Source organism: Dermochelys coriacea, chromosome 3, assembly GCF_009764565.3.
Source record: "Dermochelys coriacea isolate rDerCor1 chromosome 3, rDerCor1.pri.v4, whole genome shotgun sequence".
Lineage (NCBI taxonomy): Eukaryota > Metazoa > Chordata > Testudines > Dermochelyidae > Dermochelys > Dermochelys coriacea.
Genome location: NC_050070.1, coordinates 182,614,756 through 182,638,346, shown reverse-complemented (window position 1 = coordinate 182,638,346; position 23,591 = coordinate 182,614,756). Strand labels below are relative to the sequence as shown.

Sequence of the window (23,591 nt, the reverse complement as noted above, 5' to 3'; positions counted from 1 at the left end):
CCACACTACAGGAAGGATGTGGATAAATTGGAAAGAGTACAACGAAGGGCAACGAAAATGATTAGGGGTCTAGAGCACATGACTTATGAGGAGAGGCTGAGGGAGCTGGGATTGTTTAGTCTGCAGAAGAGAAGAATGAGGGGGGATTTGATAGCTGCTTTCAACTACCTGAAAGGGGGTTTCAAAGAGGATGGCTCTAGACTGTTCTCAATGGTAGCAGATGACAGAACGAGGAGTAATGGTCTCAAGTTGCAATGGGGGAGGTTTAGATTGGATATTAGGAAAAACTTTTTCACTAAGAGGGTGGTGAAACACTGGAATGCGTTACCTAGGGAGGTGGTAGAATCTCCTTCCTTAGAGGTTTTTAAGGTCAGGCTTGACAAAGCCCTGGCTGGGATGATTTAACTGGGACTTGGTCCTGCTTTGAGCAGGGGGTTGGACTAGATGACCTTCTGGGGTCCCTTCCAACCCTGATATTCTATGATTCTATGATTCTATGTTCTGCACTTAAGGCTTTTTTGAAGACTTGTTTTTCATAAATTCAGTATTACCTCCTGACTTGTTTCCTCAGAAGTCAATATATCTTTAAGAATGCTTAATAAGGACATTTCCATACTGAGATGTCACCAATAGCTTTTTTTTATAGAAGCCTGCAGTTATTCTGTTAAAATGCAACAGGATTTAAATGTGTAAAATAATTGAGTTGTGGTGCAGCATTGACATTTCAGAGCCAATCCATTGTAGGACCAAATCCTCTGATAATGTAATTCCACTGAAGCCAATAGCATTACAGCAGCAGAGCATTTGTACCATTATTTGTGCTGCACCTAAAAAGGTGTTCAGTATTTTATGTGATAGATAATTTGACAGGCTCCTGTCCTTAGGAGTTTACAGTATAGACTTTAGGCATGACAAAACAAATGAGGTAAAGAAGAATGGATGGGGTAGGGATGGACAGTGTTGGATATTACACGACCCTTTTTAGAGATTTTCTTAAAAATGAGTGTTGTGAATCAGTTCATTTCTCTACAATGCCTCTGTCGGTCATATTTAAATCATATCTACTTACGTCCCTCTCATTTATTCAAGAAAATATTTTAGTATGCCAGAAGGCCCTAAAGATGCATTTAGAGGATTGATTAATTTATTTCATTTATCAGGTGCAACCTTCAATTACCTAAATAACAATGCTAATATACCCTTTTGAAACTTTTTCTTAACATCTTTCTGAATAAAATTGAGTCATAACTTTGTACTCCTTAAAAATAGAGAAACATAAGAATAAAGTAACTGCAACAAGAACATTAATATAAAGCTCATAAACAAAACACATAAACAAAGAAAATACATCCATTTAAAGTGGCTGGCAAGGCCATAACTTTACAATAAAGATTTTGTAACCCCTAGGGCAAGAAGCCTAAAAACAAATGATCCGTTTTCATTTTCGGATACTGCTACATCTGGTTTCCATGTATGGTACAAAGACTGTAGACTATCAAGGTCTCAGCCAAGTCCTCAAATACAGTTGCTGGCTGAAGCACCATAACGCAATTATTCACTCTTGTTTGAAGATATGGGTCGCCGCTGCACACCAACTCCCTTCAGTAGCAGCTGATATGTACGCTATTGTTCATTCTCCAGGATAGATATTACCCCCATCTTCCAGCTGCTGTGGAATTGAGAAATTACCTCTACGCTCAATGTAGCCATCTGTGGTGGTGGTCTAAAAGATGCTAGCCTGACACAAGTGAGGGGAGCGTGCCTATAGCAGAGAGAACCCCAGATGTGACAACCCCATTAACTGTCCACTACTCTCTTGTATGCCACTCCTGGTGCCTTACAACATGGCTGTGGATACAAATGAGAGTTCTGCACAAGGATTATGGTTTTGTGTAAAACAGTGTTAACTCTTTGAGGCACAAGAACTTCAAAATGCTATAGACATGGCAAAAATGCAAAGCAAACTGAAAGTACAAGAGCTTCAATTTCTTTTATCCTTTAAACGAAATAAGATGTACTTTAGTTCTTCCCTACAGCAAAAATAACTAACAATCTGCTTCACCTCATAACTCAAATACAAGTGCTCCTAATAGCCTGCTCCTTTCTTTGCCTATGCCTCAAAGGTTCCCAGTAATTACTCATCAGCTGTTTAGACACATAGCCCCAGAGGCCAGTTTGGTCTTAGACTTGCTGCATTAAGAAAATTCTATGGTGCAATAACCAGAGTGACAGAACCAGTGTGTATTCACAAAATGTTAGTATTATGAAAAGGTATAAGCTAGTAATTCAATATAATTCTACAAGCTGGTGTTTTATTTGGCTTGCTGAACTATTTTTACTTTCTTAAAAGCTCTTACCATTTAATAACACCATAAGAAAATGTGTAAAAGCCATTTAGGTATAGTACACACTATTTGATTTTATTGAGCATTCTTCATTAGACTTATTAAAGCCTTTTGATGACTACTCTGGAAACCTTGATATTAATTAAAATTGAAATGTTATTCACATAAAATACTAGCAGTCATTACTGAAACATCAGGCCAGTTATTAAATTCATAACATTATTTAAACCTTTTTCAACTTCCAGAGAAACAAGAAATTATTGTGGCTGTCAGTCAAGGAGGCTTCCTCTAATTGTTATCTGCCTTGTACCTCAAGGCTCCAATTCCCTACAGATTCTCTAACAGAGTTTTGATTGCAATCCCTATTGTATTAAGTTTTGGTACTAATGGAATACTGTATGCTCAAATTAAAACAGAATTTCAATACTACAATTGTATAAATAGAATTTTAACAGCAGAATCTTTGAGTTAATGTTTCTGACCAACCAAGTGGCTTTCTTATCTATCCATTTGTGTACTGATTACCACACCATTATATGGTTTCTCTTTCTCCTACTTGTTCCAAATTAAACTAAATTTCAACTGAAGTAAAAAATGCACCACATATCTATCTCTTTCTTTTCCTTTCTTTGTTGTTGTGGTTTTTGTTTTTTAACATGGCTATGGAATGAAAATTTGGAACACAATTTAACTTCACAGGTGAGCGAAGACAACATTTACCAAGTGAAAAATGTTCTATGGCCTATGGAATTCCAAATACCAGCTTGGTGAAGGCAAGAGTAGATCACTTAATTTGTCTGTGCTTTAGTGTCACCATCTATAAAAAGAGCATGAAATAATAGTTACTTAGCAACTTTTGCAGGCTGCCCCACAAGGCAGCAACATGCTAGACTGGGGGTTTGGATAAGTGGTTTCTATTCTCAGCTCTGCCACTAGTTTGTGACACCTCAAACAAGTCACTTCACTGCTGTCTCATCTTTCCCTCTTTCTCTGTCTTGTCTATTTGTATTGTGAACTCTGTGGGATTATGTGTTGGTACAGTTCGTGCTCAGGTACAACTGTAATATAAATAACAAGGAGTTGGTATAATACGAACTACCCTCCCTGATAACCACTGTTTTTATTCCAAGAGGACCTGAATGGGGATTGTTTTTGATGCTATGGGGTTGCTTTTGATTTCAGTTCCGATACAGACACTACTGCAGTTAAGAAATGTACTCCTGGTTTCCACAGTGGCATCGCCCTTTAAAAACATTACAATTACACAAATAACATTAATTTAAACCTCATTTGAAATGGTCCTATTTTCCCCATAAACCTGAGGTTTGTATTCTACCCCCACCCCCCATTTTTGTGATTAAGGAAATAAATCTTTGATGTTTTCCCCTGGGGTGAGGATTTTGTAAGATGCTATGATAACTGGAAGAAAATACACTAAGGACTAACTATCAAAGGGCTTTAAAATGTGTACAATGAGGAGTCAGCAGGAGGTGTGGTGAAGTCACCAGATTCCTCTTTAATTAGTAATTTGGATATACAAATGGCTAACAAACACAGTATTGTGGATTTTTATTGACCCCAAGGTTCAGAGTGTTCTACTTGATTAGCACTTCTACATGTTGCATAGGCTTGACAGAATGTTAAAGATGTGTTGTACAACCTTTGTTATGCCCAATAATCTTCATACTTAAGCCATTCTCTCTCTAAGCCAACAATATTTACAACTTAATTCAAACAAGTCAACTGGTTTTCCATAACTGAGTTTAAAAAAACTAAATGTAGAAAGTTAGCAATATTAAGAATTATGAGGCTAATTAATTGTATGAAAATATAGTCTTGGCTTGAGGTTGTTTTGGTTATCCCAATAGGATGGCATACTATGGAATACAAAAATAAAACGATGGTTCAGCAGGAGTTTACTAATTCAGTGGTTTATGTAATATGCAATATATCATTGCTATTTTGCTATAAGACCAAAATAATTTCAACTTTCACATATTCAAGAATAAGATGATTCTTTGAAGGTACTTCACAATCATTTTCCCCCGAGTTTTTAAGATGAAACCTAATATTGTCGATTGCTCTTCACAACAGCCTCTTCTTTCACTCCTTACTCTGTCAAAATCCGCATTGGTTTAAGTTTCCCATTGATTGGAACTACTGCATTTAACTTCATATTGGTGATGTTTTGTACATTATTCTTTAAGTACTGCATCAAAGCTCCGAGTGCTTCTGTAAATGGAAGGTATGACAAGTCTGAAATATTGCAACAAATACAAAATGAAGTCAGCAGGAACTATATAAAAGGCATTACCCTGACAATTAACTACCATAAGATATTCACACCAGGATATGCCTGGCAGTAGTTAGACCTTCAAGAAATCTGAGTGTTTTAAATGGAAAATTATGCTCAAATCAATTTTCCAATTTCAGCTACTAACAACTAAGATGATTGCAGCAGAAAAAGCCATGCACAATAAACTTTCCCTAGTGAAAATGTTCTTATTCACAGAATAACTGTAGAATTGTCCCACCAAGGCTCAGTATATAATGGACTCTGCATCATATGTTCAATGGAAACATCAGTAGTTCACTTTTTCCTATATAAAGTATCTTTTAAAGTATATAAATATATATTTTAAATTCAAGCATGTAATGGTAGGGACAGCTTGTTATTCTCACACTGGATTGTATTTGTTTTTTTTTTAGTATACACATTCCAGCTTGAAACATGGGCCTTTCATTTTCATTGGATAATGTTACATACACCTACTTTCGTCCTGGTCTTTTTAATTAAGAGCCAAATTCTGGTCCCATTGAAGTAAGCTGCAACATTTCTACTGATTTCAGTGAGACTAGGCTTTGACCCATTCCAGCCTTGACACCCTGTATTGGCACGTACAGCTCTGACATCCACACTTTAATGGGTAGATTCATGCTTTAATGGACCAGGCATTTGGTGATACTTACTAGTAGGTAGATGCCTACCCTCAATCAAAGGGCAAGTCTACATTACGGTGCTACAGAGGTGCAGCTGCACCAATGCCAACAGGAGAGCAAGAGGTGGAAGCTATGGCGGTGGGAGAGCATCTCCCACCAACATAGCACCAGTGTCGACAGCACTTAAGTTGATGAAATTTGCATCACTCAGGGTGTATGTCTTTGTCACACCCCTAAGCAACATAAGTTATGTTGACTTAAGCAATAGCGTAGACCAGTGCAAAGTCAGGCAATTCTAGGTCTGCAGAAAATGGAACAGATAGGAACTTTGTCAGTCATCTCTCATTTTATTTAGACATTTTTATTTATAATCTTAACAGATAGAGAAGGAGTAACCCTAACCAATCTTCCATTTCAAAAGGCCATGCCCTCTATTCCTCGTCTTTCTAACAGCTAGATATACTTTGGTGGCATACAACAAGGCCATATGAGTCTAGAAAATAGACCCAGGAAATTAAAATATACACAAATAATTAATAGCATTACTTCACAAAATCCCAATTCTTCAAAATGGTTAGTTACCCCGGACAAAAAAAACAACCACAACAATATCTCTATCTCATAATCAACCACTTCCTATATTAGCTTATGCCTGTAGTTCTGCTTTCCCCTATATTCCCTATCAGGTTGTATTGGTTATTTCTGGATTGTATTTTAAAATGTATCTAGCATATTGGCTTAACACTTTCTTTCCAGCTGCTTCCTTACAGAGTTGGTTCATTTTGTTCTATATCATGACTGCTCAAATACAAACTCAAACTCTTACATCCCGAAGACAACAATGAGAAGGTATTTTAATTATTACAAGGATTACACAACTGGTAACTTTTGCAGAACCATTTCTGTAAGCTAGGTTGTCTCACATGAATCTATGCCTGGAAATAACCCTGTGTACATGTAGCTCTCCCACAACCTGTGGGAATTAGGGGGAATTTCAACCTGCTCTGTAGCACCATGCTCCATTTCTAGATGCCATGAGGTCAGGGATTCTTGAGTGGAGTGGCTGCTATGCACACTGGTCCTCTCTCCAGACAATAAACAGTCTGTTCAAGACATAATCAAGCTTCAGGCCCTACTTTTTTGTGCAGAACCCCTATGTGCAACAGAAATGTCCTTGTAGAAGTGGGATATCAGACAGTGAAGCTGTGATGCTGGAGGCCTTATAGGGGGTCAAACTCCCTGCCCATTTGATGTCTAGGCAAACACCATCACCTGAGAGAACAGTGGTAGAAATCATGCAAGAGTAACTTTAAAAATTTCCCTCCCAAGCTTCTCCTATGGGAATGGGTGAACTAGTCCTATCTGACTTTATATATAAACATGAAAATGTTGTAAGCTTCATGTCATGGATAGTAAAATGTCAATTTTCAGGACAGAGCCTTTAGGCACCAAGGATGAAATTCACCACATGTACAAAGGGCTTTTATAATGACCAGGGATTGAATTGGGACATCCACAGCTGAAAGCATAAGCCTCAATACCTCTAGCTACAGGAATAATTCCCACAGCTGGAAGCTGTCACAGATTCATATTCAGTGTGGTGTGGGCACAGTGGGGTAAGTGTATTACACACAACAATGGATGACACCTGTGTGTCCTGCGCACCACTTAACCCTGACATAAACCCATCATTAAGGGCCTGAGTGGAATGAATACAAGGCTTGTCTGAGCTTTCTGCAGTGAGTGAATCTCTCTTAAACCATCAGAAAACACTGGAGTTTGGTACTTTGCCTACATCACAAAAACATGCTACAACTGGCAATCTCAATTTACTGGTCACCTGTCACTTGGATGCCAGAGGTATTGCAGATCAAGCAGAAGATGAAATAGTCCCTCTGTGTGCAATAAGGTTGCACAGTGCTTACTGACATTATACCTACCTTCAGTTAGTGCTACCCAATTCTAAACGTATGAGAACTAGAGAGTCCACTCAATTATCTATTTTTTAAAAGAATTGATATTGTAATATATCTTAATGCATACTACCGTATCGCTATATTGGACCAGATTCTCAGCTGAGGTAAACTGGTAAAAGGTCAGTGAAGCTATGATGGCATACACAAACTAAGGATCTGGCCTATAATCTATGGGGAATTCACACAATTTTATAAATTACTGTCTTACAGACTTTTGTTCAACAGTGTAATGTCATGTCCTGTAATAATACAATATATCTATCATTACAATACACAAAATAATGTAGACAACAATCTTGCACTGAGTGATTGACAGGATGATCTAATAGATATATTTCCATCTCTGACTTCTACAATTTAGGCTTAGGATCAGATATTTTAATACAAGTTTCAATTGCGACTCAATTTTTTTAAAAAAAGCTTTCAAAGGCACAGATTTGCTTGTTTTATCTGAAGAACTAGAATTTAAATTAAAATGTTGACTACAAAATAAAAACATCAAATTTAGTCACTTGTGTATCAACAGAAGAGTAATGCTAAACTGCAGTGAATTGTATGCTGTACATATTTAGCTTGTTGCTCTATTAAAATACAGCAAATCACTGAAGCTTGACTTCTGGTTTGTGTTGTGACTAGAAACACAAACATTACAACCTTATAGAACACTGTTGGACAGTGTGTGTGTGTATGTATATATAGGCATTTTATATAAAACAGTCAGACACAAGTAAAACTCCCCACCCCATCCTGCTGATTTTTGTCAGTCAAATTTAAAAAATTGCAACTGGTGATGTAGAATGGGGCACCATTTTACAAAACATGGGTGAAAAAAATCTCTACATAAAGCCCAGGAAAGGAGGATATTAAACCAGCTAGACAAGGAGCTGCCTATAACCAGGACCATAAACAATTACTTTGTGTAAACATGATAACTGTAATTTAATTTCTATGCCCATTCTTTTTTTTTAAATCATAGCTCATTTTTCCATCTAGGGATGGATACCTTTGGAATGTTATGGATAACCCAGAAAGAAAATAGTGTAAAATCTTCAAGAGTCATTAACCCTTTTAAACTTCTACTTCTCCCAGGGAAAGACAAAAGGCTCTTTTTTGTTTTTTGTTTGTTTGTTTTCCAAAACTTCTTTCTGATAAGAACAACACTCATGCAATTGGGAGAAACAGTACCATGTGACGTAAATAACACGACTTTTACTGCTGAGGGTGGAGCAGTTACAGAGAGACCTCTGAGCAATCTATAGGGTAGAAAATGTGTTTGCAAATTATTTGACTAAAAATTAGTAGAAATCACAATGTTTGTGGATTTTCTGTAAGCAAGAAGCAGTTAAATTCCTCAGGTACATTGTTTTCCAAGCTCTAACAGATATATACATTTATGCATAAGTAAACATTTATATTTACATAGGCAGAGTTTAACTTTCATCTAATCACATCTGGCCTTCATATTGTCAAAATGGTGACCTTGCTACCAAGAGCAGTTCTAGCCTTGTTCTGATGTGGCCAGGAATAATGGAGACATCCATTGCTTTCAGATCAAGTCCTGAATCTGTCACATGTGGGTCCTGATTTATTTCCATGTTCACAGGAACGTGTGTGATTTTTTAAGAGGGGAGATATACCAGGAATGGTATCACTTTTACTTTGAAAGATACTGCCAAAGAAATACACTAAATGACCACATCTGCAGGGAACTCTGGACACTCTCCATATCTGACTGGAGCAAATCATTTGGTAGCTTGTGCCAGGTGTTCCATAGGCCCCAATAGAGTGCGGGTTGCTGGAAGTTTGAGTTGTGTTCTGATCCAGACAAACTTTCTACAAGTGGTGGCTGCTGGTGCGTGAATTATGCCTATTATATTTATTGATTTAGGCGTACACACAGAACCTAGTCACCATCCCAATAATGTGCCATGCAAAGCTGACAAAAAGTGAAAGCTTCATATAAAATGGTTACCTATCTATAACTATTCTATGTGATGTAGACATGTATTCTACTTAGATGTGTGTGTGCCTGGTGCACCAGAAACTTTATCTAGTAGATCCCTTGGCCAAAAAGGGTGGTGTGACCCTGACCCCCTAACTTCTTTGACACTGAATGTCAAAAGTATGGACTGATGCTAAGGGATGAATGGTGGTTGTGGAATACATGTCTGCATCACATCTTGAAGAACAGATACAAGTAGGTAACCATTTTTTCCTGAGTACATGCAGCTGTGTATTCTACTTAGAATAGATGATTCACTAGCAGTACTTGTAGGAGGTGGGGTTGGGAGTCTATTTAAACAAGGAATTCAGGGTTGCCCTCCCAAAGTTTGCATCTGATCTGGATACAGCAGTAATAGCATAGTGCTTTGTAAAAGTATTCACAAAGGACCAAGAGGCAGCCCTGCAAGTGATTGATATAGGAACATCAATCATTTAGAAATACTCTTGACATTCCTGGGTTCTCAGGGAATAAGTTTGCACATTTTGTGCTACTTTGAATGCTCTAATGATACAGGAAGTTATCCACCTGAAGATCATCTATGAAGAAATTGCTTGACCCTCCATTCAGTCTGCAGATGAAACTAACAAACGAGATGAGGAGGAGAAAGATTTGGTTCCATCTAAATAAAAAGCTAAACATTGCCTGACATCCAGTCTGTGAGGATGTCATTCTTCTGGAGTTGAATAAGGCTTAAGGACAAACACTGATAAACATGTTTCATAGTAGCAGCCATGTTAGTCTGTATTCACAAAAAGAAAAGGAGTACTTGTGGCACCTTAGAGACTAACAAATTTATTAGAGCATAAGCTTTCGTGAGCTACAGCTCACTTCATCGGATGCATTTGGTGGAAAAAACAGAGGGGAGATTTATATACACACACAGAGAACATGAAACAATGGGTTTTATGATACACACTGTAAGGAGAGTGATCACTTAAGATAAGCCATCACCAGCAGCGGGGGGGGGGGGGGGAAGGAGGAAAACCGTTCATGTTGACAAGCAAGGTAGGCTAATTCCAGCAGTTAACAAGAATATCTGAGGAACAGTGGGGGGTGGGGTGGGGGGGAGAAATAACATGGGGAAATAGTTTTACTTTGTGTAATGACTCATCCATTCCCAGTCTCTATTCAAGGCTAAGTTAATTGTATCCCGTTTGCAAATTAATTCCAATTCAGCAGTCACTCGTTGGAGTCTGTTTTTGAAGCTTTTTTGTTGAAGGATAGCCACTCTTAGGTCTGTAATCAAGTGACCAGAGAGATTGAAGTGTTCAATAAGTGATGGTCACATAAACACCACCCTATATCGGAAACCTACTGACCGCTATTCCTACCTACATGCCTCCAGCTTTCACCCAGATCACACCACTCGATCCATTGTCTACAGCCAAGCTCTACGATATAACTGCATTTGCTCCAACCCCTCAGACAGAGACAAACACCTACAAGATCTCTATCATGCATTCCTACAACTACAATACCCACCTGCTGAAGTGAAGAAACAGATTGACAGAGCCAGAAGAGTACCCAGAAGTCACCTACTACAGGACAGGCCCAACAAAGAAAATAACAGAATGCCACTAGCCATCACCTTCAGCCCCCAACTAAAACCTCTCCAACGCATCATCAAGGATCTACAACCTATCCTGAAGGACGACCCATCACTCTCACAGATCTTTGGAGACAGGCCAGTCCTTGCTTACAGACAGCCCCCCAATCTGAAGCAAATCCTCACCAGCAACCACACACCACACAACAGAACCACTAACCCAGGAACCTATCCTTGCAACAAAGCCCGTTGCCAACTCTGTCCACATATCTATTCAGGGGATACCATCATAGGGCCTAATCACATCACCCACACTATCAGAGGCTCGTTCACCTGAGCATCTACCAATGTGATATATGCCATCATGTGCCAGCAATGCCCCTCTGCCATGTACATTGGTCAAACTGGACAGTCTCTACGTAAAAGAATGAATGGACACAAATCAGACGTCAAGAATTATAACATTCAAAAACCAGTTGGAGAACACTTCAGTCTCTCTGGTCACTCAATTACAGACCTAAGAGTGGTTATCCTTCAACAAAAAAGCTTCAAAAACAGACTCCAACGAGAGACTGCTGAATTGGAATTAATTTGCAAACTAGATACAATTAACTTAGGCTTGAATAGAGACTGGGAATGGATGAGTCATTACACAAAGTAAAACTATTTCCCCATGGTATTTCTCCCCCCCACCCCACCCCCCACTGTTCCTCAGATATTCTTGTTAACTGCTGGAATTAGCCTACCTGCTTGTCACCATGAAAGGTTTTCCTCCTTCCCCCCCCCTGCTGCTGGTGATGGCTTATCTTAAGTGATCACTCTCCTTACAGTGTGTATGATAAAACCCATTGTTTCATGTTCTCTGTGTGTGTATATAAATCTCTCCTCTGTTTTTTCCACCAAATGCATCCGATGAAGTGAGCTGTAGCTCACGAAAGCTTATGCTCTAATAAATTTGTTAGTCTCTAAGGTGCCACAAGTACTCCTTTTCTTTTTACTGATAAACATGTAGCTCCATTCAAGTGAAACTGGGAAACTGCTTTGGATAAAAACTTAGGGTGCAACCACAGGGTTACTTATCTTGAGATTGTACTTACTTATCATTGTGTGTAAAGGGGTTCTGCCATCAAAGCCTGCACTCACCCACCCTCCTTGTGGACGTTATCATTACAAGGAAGGCAATTTTCTGACACAGAAGTGAGAAAGAAGAAGTTGCCAGAAGCTTGAATGGAGCTGCTAAGACAGTATTAAGGTCCAAAAAGGAATCAGCTCTTTAACTGGTGGGTGGAGACAAGTGACTAATTCCAAGAACCTCGCTGCCTTGGGGTTTGAAAAGACCAACTTCCCATGGATGGGCGGATGAAATGCTGAAATCACTGCCAGGTGGACTCTCAGTAAACTAAGTACAAGATGAGAAGGCTGAAAGTGTAACAGGTACTCCAAGATGTCCTGGATACAAGCCAGCTTCAGATGAACTCTCCAGGCTAATGACCACACCAAGAACCACTTCCACTTGGCTGAATAGGTCACTCTGGTGGAGGACTTCCTACTATTGAGTAGGACTTACTGGACTCCTCCGAACATTGTTCCTCTTCCTAATCTAATTGTGCAGCATCCTTGCTGTGAGATGTAAGAGAGCTGAGTGCTGGACAAAAAATCTGACCTTAATGTTGGGGCAGGAGATCAAGATGAAGAGGAAGGGAGATGGGAGGCCGAACTAATAACTTGAGGAGGTTGGAGAACCAATATTGTCTTGGTCATGATGGAGCAATGAGAATGAGTTTGGCACAGCCCAATTTCAGCATCAGAATGGCTTACAGGATTATCAGAATTGGCACAGGAGTGCTGATTACCAGCTCAGGTGAAAAGCATCAGTAAAGAAGCCCAGACAGACTCCTCTAGGAGAAAAACAGCTAGCATTTCTCGCTGTCTCTCATGGAAAAAGTTAGATTGTTCAGATTCCCCAAACTGCAAAAAATGGACTGCATTATTCTGGGTTTCAGGTACTATTCCCGACTCAAGGAGAAATTTCTGCTGAGGGATCCACCAGATGATTCTGGATCTCAGGCAAATGATTGGCCACACATGTAATTTTTTCCCCTGACACAAAACTGGCAGAGCCTGATCACCTCTGACACAGCATGTTGGAGTACGCTCCCTGTAGCCGGACGTGCCCCTCCCTTCCTTCCTCCCTCCCCCATTTGCTCTTTCGAGTGCAGTCTGCACAGTTTCCTGGTACGCTGTTACAAGGCCACAAGCAGAGGAAGCTCCCCAATGATATTAGATGATTGATTAAAGTTGTATTGTTCTGTATAATCAATTGTATTCATGCTTATCAATATGTAATCAATTAATGTAAGGAATGAGTGAGATAGTGTGAGTCACAGCCAATGGCAAAACAAAGAATCAAATATTGCGTTTTATGGAACCACGGTATTATCTTGGTGAAGGTATAAATTTCAAGATGGGCGGCCAAATCAAGGGTACCAACAAGGAAATGTAAGAGCATGCTAAACTCAGGACTGGACCGAAAGCAGAGCCCTTCCACAGATTCAAAGGGACTTCGGGGACTCTCGTTGCCTTGCAGCCGATCTCCGGGCAGCTGTCGCCTGGCCAGCCTCAGCCACCTGCAAAATTGAAACCAACATCCACGCCTGGAGCCTGCCAGCATGAATGTGTTGTGTGTCTGAGTATAAATGTGCAAGTAAGGGATGCCAATAAATCAACACTCAGTGCTGCTCAAGCTCACCCTTTGTTATGGTTATTCCTGAGCTGGTTCCCAGGACAAGTAACATTCCCCCGTCTGTTCACATTGTGGTGCTATTGTTGGTAAGGATGTGCACCACTGAGTTCCTAATGTGATCTCTAAAAGCCAGACAGTCATGCTCCAGGATATTCCAACCACAGGACTTGAACTTTCAGCAATCCCGGATGTGCACCACAAGTTATTAAGGAGGCATTGATGACCATAGTCCTTGTTGGTGGGGACTGAGCAAAGGAAATGCCCTGGTACACATTGCCTTGAACCATCCACCACTGTAAGGAGTCCAGGTTTGGTGGAGGACGTCAGACCAGTCTGCCCAAGGGATGATGATTCAGACGATAGACCAACTTCAGCCACATCAAAAAGGATGTAGGTGTTACCTGACATATTGAACTACTTGTGTGCATGCATCCTAGCAACTTCAGGCATATTCAGGCTGGATTTGAGATTGCAGCTCCAGAAATAGGTGACAAATCACCTGGAATTGCTCAGTCAGCAGAAACACTCTCAAACTCACTTCAAATTGGAACCAATGTTGACTTCCTGCTGTTCAGAATGACACTTAAGTAGGTGTAGTGTGAAGTGAACATGACAGAGGCCTTCCTTTATGGACCTGCTCTCAGCAAGCAATAATTCAGATATGGGAAGATATGAATTCCCCTCTTCCTGAGATATGCTGTTATCAGAATCATATATCTGGTAAACACCTGGGGCATGGAAGAGAGGCCAAAAAGCAGCATGGTTTGTACAGCTGTGACAAACCTGAGGAACTTCTTGTGGCTCAGAAAGATTGCTACATCAAAATAAACATTGTGCAGGTCCAGGGCAGCAAATCAGTTATTGTGATTCAAGCAGGGTAGGATAGCTGCTAGGGTAACCATATGGAATCACATGTATTTGTTGAGATTGTGGAGGCTTGGGAACCAGAAAATATTGGGAGTAGAACCGCTGTTCCTGTTGTTGCAGCAGGAGAACCTCTACAGCCCCCAGAGCCAGTAGAGACTGGACCTGGTTGAGGAGAAGTATCTCATGAGGCTGGTCCCAGAAAAGGGGTGTGGTAGTGAGTGGGAAAGAGGGATGGAGAGGAACTGTATGGCATAACCTGATCTTACAGTGCTTAGGATTCAGTTGTCCAGGATAATCAAGTCCCAAACACCATAAAAACAAACCAGCTTGTCCCCAAAAGGAAGGGCTGGAGAAAGAGAGGTTATCACTGGATTGGTGTCCTGACACATGATTCAGAATGGGTGCTTGCTGGATGCTGGGGACAGAAGAGGGAGGGAAGAGGAGGATGAGTCGACTGGTTAAACCCAGAATCAGACTTTCTCCCCTGGGATCTGTGGCCTTTCTAGGAGTAGTCCTCCTGCCTTACAAAACGTCTACAAATTGTCAAAAAAAAATGCTATCGGGTACTGCTGCTGTTGCTTCTGATCACTATAATGACATCTCTTCATGGCCAGAGTATATACTCCCAATGAACACAAAGTAGTTTGGGAGTCTTTTAACGGATTCATTGTCTTTTTCTGAAAACAAAACCTGACCATCAAATGGTAAAGCCCTCAGTGGTCTGCTGCACCATCAGGTGCAATGCCCAAATTCTGTAGCCGGTAGGCTCTCCTCAAGGTTACAGCCAATGCCATAATTCTGGCTGCAGCATCAGCCATGTCTAGAATTGATTACAATGAGGTCTTGGCTACCACATAACCTTTCACAATGAATGTCATCAATTCCCCTCTGGGCAGTTCTGGCAACTTCTCCACAAACTTAGATATGGCCTCCCAATTGACAGTCATACACAGAGAGTAATGTCTGCTAGTCTGCGATGTGCATGTGCAGGGAAGAGGAAGTATAAATGTTCCTCCCCATTAAATCCATTCTTTTTGTCTTTTTGTCCTTAGGGATGGACTTATACCTTCCCTGGCATGTCCAGTCATTTGCTGCAGTTACCACCAGACAGTTAGGAGCCAGTGGGAGTTAAAGCCCTTAAAATCCTGCATGGGAATGAAGTACCACTTCTCCAAATGCTTTGTTGCAGAAGGCAATGAAATGAGTATTCCAGAGGGCCTCTGCAGGTTTCAAAAGAACCTTATTTATCAGGAGGGTTACTATCCCTGGAGCTTATGACTGAAGAACTTCCAACAGCTTATACATATCCTCCTGAAGGATTTCTGCCTGGATATCCAAGATAATGGTCATATGCCACAGGAGGTCCTGAAATGCCTTATAGTCCTCAGGCATTGAGGGAGAGGAAGATTTCAGCATGGTAGAGTCACCAGAGAGAATGGAAGGAAGAATGGCAGTTTGCTGCTCCAGTGATGGGTCCTGTTCTTGAACCATAGGATCCAGTCAGAACAATTTCAGAGGTCCAGAGGGATTGGGCTCAGCAGTCAGTCACTCTCAGATGAGATGGGTTGAGAGCAGGACCCACCCTCAGAGCCAATGATCTTGCTCTGAAGTGGGTCAAGGAGTGGGACCTCAGGGACTGAGGAGTATCCCAAGGAGGCTATTGAGCATACGAATATGGCATTGGTGGCCAGGAGGCACCGAGCCAAGAGCCTCTGTCCTGACTGCAGGACAGATGCTGATTTTTAGTACTATTAGTGATCTGATGTCAATCTCTGGAGTCTATCTGACAATGAGGGTGAGGATTACTCCAGTCTGGATCTTGAGGAGTCCCAGAGGTTCTCTGGTGACAGTAGGGGGAGCCAGCTCTGATGGAGGTAAATAAATGGTCAAATTCATCTGAAGCCCAAGAAAGGGGTAGTATCAGTGCCAAAGAGGAATGGGGGACCAGCACTGGTGAATGAGATGTACACTCACCTGATGCTGGGAGAGGTGCCAGTACCAAGGCTATGGTCGTATTGAACTCGATGAAGGAATCTGCTGCCAAGACAATGACAGTGCCAAAGGATGCACCAATGCTGAGTAGGCCTTCAGCATCAGCCATGTCCAGAACTGACTAAGACAGGTCTTGGCCACCATCACTTCAATTCCACAGTGTGGGAAGTGTGAGCTGTGGTGCTGATGAGCCTGGTAGTGCTGTGACACAGCCAGAAGATGCCATGGGCATAACCAAGAATAAGGCAGTAAAAGCCATGGCACCAGTGAACTCTTGAACCAGTGGAGAGTCTGGAACAGAGGCAAAGCAGGTGCCACTTGGTGTGCTATTGTCATGGAGACAGCTGGCACTGATGTCATCAGGACAGGACTCAACAGATGCCCCATGGCTGGAGTCAATGGTATGGACTCTCACTGCTCTTGGTGTGGTGCCGGGGGGCAGTTAGACCAATGTGCTGGAGGGCAGACCGTGCTGTCCAGAAGTCCTCTTAGAAGTTGAGTAAGAGTCTCCCAGAACCCTGGAATAGTCCTGATTCATGTTATGGGCCCTCTTCCTCACTGTACCAGAGGAGGGGGAATGATCCCTCTTCCTCTGCGGGGAAACGTCAGAGCCCAAGAGCGGAGCAGCATCACTTGCTGGATCCAAAGGTAACTGTCACACAGAGATGGGCTTCAGTGCTGAAGCAGCCCTCATGGCCTGTTCCAGAAGGTGCTGCTTCAGCTGCCAGTCTCTCACCACCTGAATCCACTTTGTGAATGACATGCAGATGGAGCATGACGAGTCCTTCACAAACAAAACAAGCACCTCATGTGGGGATCACTGTTGGGGATGGCTCCCCCAAACAATGTACAATGCTTGAATCCTGATGAGGGCAGCACACAAGGTAGTCAACTGCTCTAACTAACAATATATATACACACTAAACTTAACCTAAGATACTCACAACTACTGTACACAAGAAAAAAGAGATTCTCAGAAACTGAATCCAAAAGCATACAAAGACTCCACTTTTTTGTAAGGACCTTCAACTAATTTAATTAAAAAAAATATTATTTAAGCATATTCTATTAGAAATTTATTTTGTTTCATCCAAGAATGTTTTTGAATAACCTTAATATATTTAAATATTAAAAAATGACTCTAAATATCTTTTTAAAGAAAGTCCCATTATGATCATTAAATTAACTATCTAAAATATATCACCACTAATCCAGTTTTACAGTTAATGTAAAAAGTATCCTTGTTCCACCAGTTAATTAAAGTGACACTAAATCATGTAGAAGGTTGAATATCCAATGACTTCCCTAAGAGACTCAAGCACTGTACCCTACTTCTTAAAAATATTAATATCTAACAAAGGATACAAAAAGTTCAAGTAGATGTAAATTTAACATCACCCTCTGTTGCTTACTTTCTTTGATGTAACCATTGTAAGTTAACCTGAGTTCAATTCATTGCACAAGGAGATTCTATGCAAGTATTAATGTTCCTTGAATACTTCACATTGCTAGAAGTTAAGCCCATTCAGAAAACTGTAAAATTCATCCTTATGTAGCAAAAGCCCTGTCTATAGTACAGGTACATCAGCTAGGCAACCTGGCTGCAATTCAGTTATCCCCTTACAATTAGTTACAGACATCCAATTGGTAACAGAGACTGAATCTTAACCATCTCTCGTAATCCACTCAGTTTACACTTGGTGATCAAATATGGCTGCAGTCCAGTTTATCTAGCTACCAATTACAACCAGTATGTAAGCAGGTTAAGGGACAGCTAAGATGTAGTAGCCACAATCCCTAACAGGCATTCTTGTATTTGAAATGTAGACAGGGCTATTTTTCCCTAAAAGTAGAGCTCTATATTTAAGTTAAATGGGAACCTATTTTCTTCTCAAAGCACATACATAATTTCCATTCATGGCACATATTCCACCCATGAACTACAGGCCATGTGAAGCCTTTGTAACTCAAATTTTCACAATATAAGCTGATATAGATAAAAAACCAAAATTTAATTTGCTCCTTTGTGTTCATGAACATTCAGTCAGAATACTTCCCTGATCACATATCACTGTCTATTGTAAACTCAGCAAAGCAGTAGTCATATTATACATTCATATAAGTAGTCTTCTCAAGAGAATTACTGTTTTCATCATGTCTGTACTGTAATTTGTGCAGTCAAGCCAAAGCAATATGTTGGAATTTTGTTGTTCTCTTCAATGCCTCTTATCAACTCTGTACTTTATAATGTGTGTGAAATGTGGATTACTTATTCAGAGAAGGAGGTCAAGTGGAAGCTGAATAACCTTGACCTTTCTTAGACTGGCAATCAACACTAACTCTTCAAAGGAAGATAAAAACCATTTATAACTACAACACTGTTCTTCTCATTCTCTTCAGTCGCTTACACAGTGATCAGAGCATAATCAAAAATCTATTATGAAAAAATTCAGAAAAATTAGAAAAAGGGACAATTTCTTTAAAAATAGTCAAGTAATAAGAGTGCAAGATTTGAAAAAAGGTCACTGAGATACTCATCTTTGGTATAAACAAGTTTGATGGATCATTAATAGTAAATGCTTCACCATTAAATTTAATTGTATCCCTATTAATTCAAACAAAGATGTCACTAGATTAATAAGGTTTATGAAAATAAAATAAAGACAATCATGTTGTTCAGATACAAGTAGAAGAAGCTCATTTTCATTACACGTTTTCATATAGGACTCGATTATAATAACTTTACTTACATTGAATAATAGCTTACTACTTAATTTCAATAAGTATTTACTACCTAACATGAGTGCGGATATTGCAATCTGACCCCTACAGAGTAAATGCATTTTTTCATGGTTCTACTTTTATTCTTTTTGTGTAATCTGGAAAATACTATGGCATTGCAATGAAGCTGTATAGAAGACAACTGCTACTTCCAAAATATTCACTTTCCCAAGCCTTGAAACTCGGCTTACAGTGGATTCATAACCGTGTATGATGTTTCACAGAACATTGTACTGCACATATCTTAACTCAAGAGGGCGACTTTAGGTAGAAAAATTAAGCTGGTGCTGTATATCATATTTTGCTGCAATACCTTGGCTCTGCAGTTTGTAACAATAGAAACATTGGGCTGAATTCTGCTCCTAGTTACATCAGTGCAATCCAGAATAACTCTATTGACAGCTATGGAGTTACTCCAGTGTGATGGCAGAATAACAGAGCAGAACTGGATTCTTTAGCTCTGAATGTTTCCGGCTTATGCTGGACCTTCAAACATTATATTGACATAATTTACAGTATTTAATTCTGTTATGACAGTGTGTCACACCAGAGGTACAAAGAGTAAAAACAGGCCTAACAATGGTGACACACATTATTGTCCTCATTTTTGAGAGATAGCACAATCACATTCCTATGGTCAGGCTGGCAGGACTTGTCACTTCCGATTGCCATTGCTTCCAGTTACCATGATCCGACAAAACATGGTGCAAGATCACTTCAGGTTGGAATAATAATGCAAGTGATTAATGCAAAAATAACAGTAAAAATTGCATATCAGGGTTTTTTCTTCAGTGGTTGGGGATGGAGAGAGGCTGTACATATGTCTGATGTTAACAAGTTTTCCAATGGCTTTATAGGCTTTTTTCCCTAGGCTTTATATATTGATTGCACTGCAGTGGTTGGATATTTTGCCTGACAGTATATTTCATTGGGTCAGCTCCCGTAGTATGTGCTCAGGCCAACTCCCATTAAAGTTCCTTCGGAGATCTGACAGTAAGGAAAGTAAATTGTACTTATGCCAATTGAATAGAACTTCTAAGATGCAGTAGGCATGATAAAGAGTCCTATACTAGAGATTTTCACATCACTAGCTTCACTATGAATGCATATCTATTTTCTGAAATGTATAAAATGAGCAATTTCTTAAAAATCATCCCCAGCAAGATAAGTATAATAGCATTTTTTGATAATATCACAACCCACTGCCCCAAGTTATTCCAAAAACTTCTACGAGAAAAAAAATGAATTAAATTCAGATCACCAGTTCCCTGGGATTCACACTTTAGTGGGGCCCAGCAAGTTCAATTTGGGATTCAAATCTGATGCTAGGTCTCCCATTTGACCAAATGGGCAGCATATGTGATTGGTGGATTTAGTTGGTGTTGGTCCTGCTTTGAGCAGGGGAGTGGACTAGATGGCCACCTGAGGTCTCTTCCAACCCTAATATTCTATGATTCTATGATTTGTAGCCTGTCACAGTGCCCTACTAGTTGTGTGCCTCATCTATATTGATAAGCAATAGTCCGGTATGATGAGTTTTTGTATGCTCTCTTATTGGCTACTGAATCAGTCAGTCTATCTTATTGACACCCAGACACCATCTTTATTTGCCAGATGGTGGGAACAAGCATATTCATTTTAAATACAATTTAAAAACTATTTAGCTATTTAAACACTATACTCAAAGCATATGCCTATTTCCATTAGTTTACAAACTGTGACTTGGGAGCAACAAAGGTCATTAAAGTGATTTTTAGTAGCCAGCAAAGACATGACTGAACTCATTCTCCTCACTGAAGAGCTGAGAAAGGATTCTTCTCATACAGCAGATTGTTTCTTTTTGCGTCTTTATATGGAGCATATAGTAGGGATACACCTTGTAAGATGGAAGCCTGTATTTTTAGATCAATTTTTTTGTTTGAAGTCCAAGTGATTATAAATTACTGTATCATACCTTCTGGACTTATTAGGTCATTGTTCAATCTTAAAATGGCAATGACAGAGACATTTGGCTGTTTAAATACAAAAGTGATCCTTAGAAATACTCAAGACACATTAGCTGACTGCCTGATTATTGGCTGAGATACTATAAGTTATTGCAAAAAACTTTTAGGCCAAAAGGATAACCTGCAGACTTGTGTCTTAGTGTTTCTTGACTGATCAAGTTGGCAGAATCAATGATGATTTCACTGTTGCAGGATATTAATGAACTTAAAGTCAGAGGTCACATGTAACATAGTAATAGGCAAACTTCTCAAGAATGCAAAACTCTGGATGCTTCTCTGAAACTTAACCAAACCTTTTGATCTAGAAATCAGGCATATAAACTTACATGAGTGTAAAACTTTATATAGTAAATCTCATTTCAGAAGATTTTATCTTAACCTGAAGTATTTGTGAACCATCATAGTTGTGAGTACAGAGACAGCAATGCATGCAAAGTTTCTCAGAGAATGGGAGTGGGTGTATATATATATTACACACACATATACACACACACTATATATATCACTAGTTGAAAGCCATGTTCACTGATGAATCTGCATTTTTAAATTTCTTACAATTTAAAGATTCTTGGGATATTTTTATCCTATACATACTCAGAGCCTTTTTTTTTTGACATTTGCTGTCAGCAGCTTTGAACAGCCTAAACTTTTCATATCCTCATTTTAAGTCAAATTAAAACAAAACAAAACCCTAGTATCATCATTAGATATATGCATGTTATAATAAACTACCCCATGCTGTTTTCCATAAGTTTTTATGACAGTAAAATCCACAACAAAATTCCCCTTTCAGAACCTAGAATCATAGCAAATTGGGGTTGTAAGAGACCTCAGGAGGTCATCTACTCCAATCCTTTGCTCAAAGCAGGACCCACCCCAACTAAATCATCCTAGCCAGGGCTCTGTCAAGTCAGGCCTTAAAAACCTCTAAGGATGGAAATTCTACCACCTCCCTAAGTAACCCATTCCAGTGCTTCAGCACCCTCCTAGTGAAATAATTTTTCCTAATATTCAACCTAGACCTCCCCCACTGCAACTTGAGACCATTGCTCCTTGTTCTGTCATCTGCCATCACTGAGAAGAGCCTAGCTCCATCCTCTTTGAAACTTCAGGTATTTGAAGGCTGCTATCAAATCCCCTTTTTTTCTTTTCTATTCTCACTCTTCTTTTCCGCAGACTAAATAAGCCCAGCTCCCTCAACCTCTCCTCATAAGTCATGTGCCCCAGCCCCCTAATAATTTCCGTTGCCCTCCGCTAGACTATCTCCAATTTGTCCACGTTTCTGTAGCAAGGGGCCCAAAACTAGACACAGTACTCCAGATGTGGTCTCACCAGTGCCGAATAGAGGGGAATAATCACTTTCCTCAATCCGCTGACAATGCTGCTACTAATGCAGCCCAATATGTTGTTAGACTTCTTGGCATAAAGGGCACACTGCTGACTCATATCCAGCTTCTCATCCACTGTAATACCCCGTGAGGTATGAATCCATGCAAACAATGTACAGCTGCTAAAAACATACAAAAAGCTATCATCTGATGTGCATGATTTGACAGTCTCTTCTTGGAACAATGCATATTTGCATCTCCCCAGTTGGTGATCCCTCGAAGTTCGAGGAGGATTCCAAAAATGGTAGCTGGTTATTGCTGGTGGATCCGCAGATGATTAATGAGTAAGGCTAAGATTTAGTCATGGGTATTTTTAGTAACCATGACCTGTCCATGACTTTTACTATAAATACCCATGATGACTAAATCTTTGCTCCTGGGGCCCCGCTCTTCTACTTCCCAGTCCATGTGATAAGAAATCATATCGCTACCCACATTATTGTCTCACAGGGGTATCCAAACAAGGAATCTCTGACATGAAAATTGGCTCCTGGTAACCTTAATTTCTGTATCATTTGTCTTGGCATTTTTCCATTTGACAAAAATTGATGATTCCCCCAGCCTCAAATTATGAAGCCTCTGCTATGTGACAAAGTTTCTTTTTTACAGTCATTATGCTCTTAATGAACATACTTATTTTATGACAAAATGGATTTAAAACAAAATATCTTCAATAATCTATTTCCAGTATTACAACTTAGACCAAGGAATACTCCTGTTCAAACAAAGTAAGCACAAGGTGGTTTTAGGTTACATCATGAAAAAGAGAGGGAGATCAGAATACCCAGAAAAGTACATTCTTAATCACTTAGTTTAAGAAAGGCATGGTACATTTCCCAGAATTCGCTGAAATGAGGAGGAACCTGAATAACGTGATCTGCATGAATTTTATTCCTCTTATTACAAGTGATCTTGGATCACAGAGGCTGCTGGCACATCTCTGTGGCCCCTGGCGGGCGCTGCCCTTGCCCCCAACACTGTCCCCACAGCTCCCATTGGCAG

General features: G+C 40.0%; 1 protein-coding gene and 1 long non-coding RNA gene across 42 annotated transcripts in view; both read right to left on the bottom strand.

Annotated features, from left to right (window-relative positions):
* NRXN1 (neurexin 1) overlaps positions 1 to 23,591 on the bottom strand; it is a 1,286,326-nt gene that overhangs the window by 854,646 nt on the left and 408,089 nt on the right. The gene's annotated exons all lie outside the window — the stretch shown is intronic.
* LOC122459548 overlaps positions 3,819 to 23,591 on the bottom strand; it is a 183,084-nt gene continuing 163,311 nt past the window's right edge. Inside the window, exons 2-3 of the long non-coding RNA XR_006280315.1 lie at positions 5,688 to 5,778; positions 3,819 to 4,577 (exon numbers count right to left, since the gene is read on the bottom strand). This is a non-coding gene — a long non-coding RNA (uncharacterized LOC122459548). The remainder of the gene's footprint in view (positions 4,578 to 5,687; positions 5,779 to 23,591) is intronic.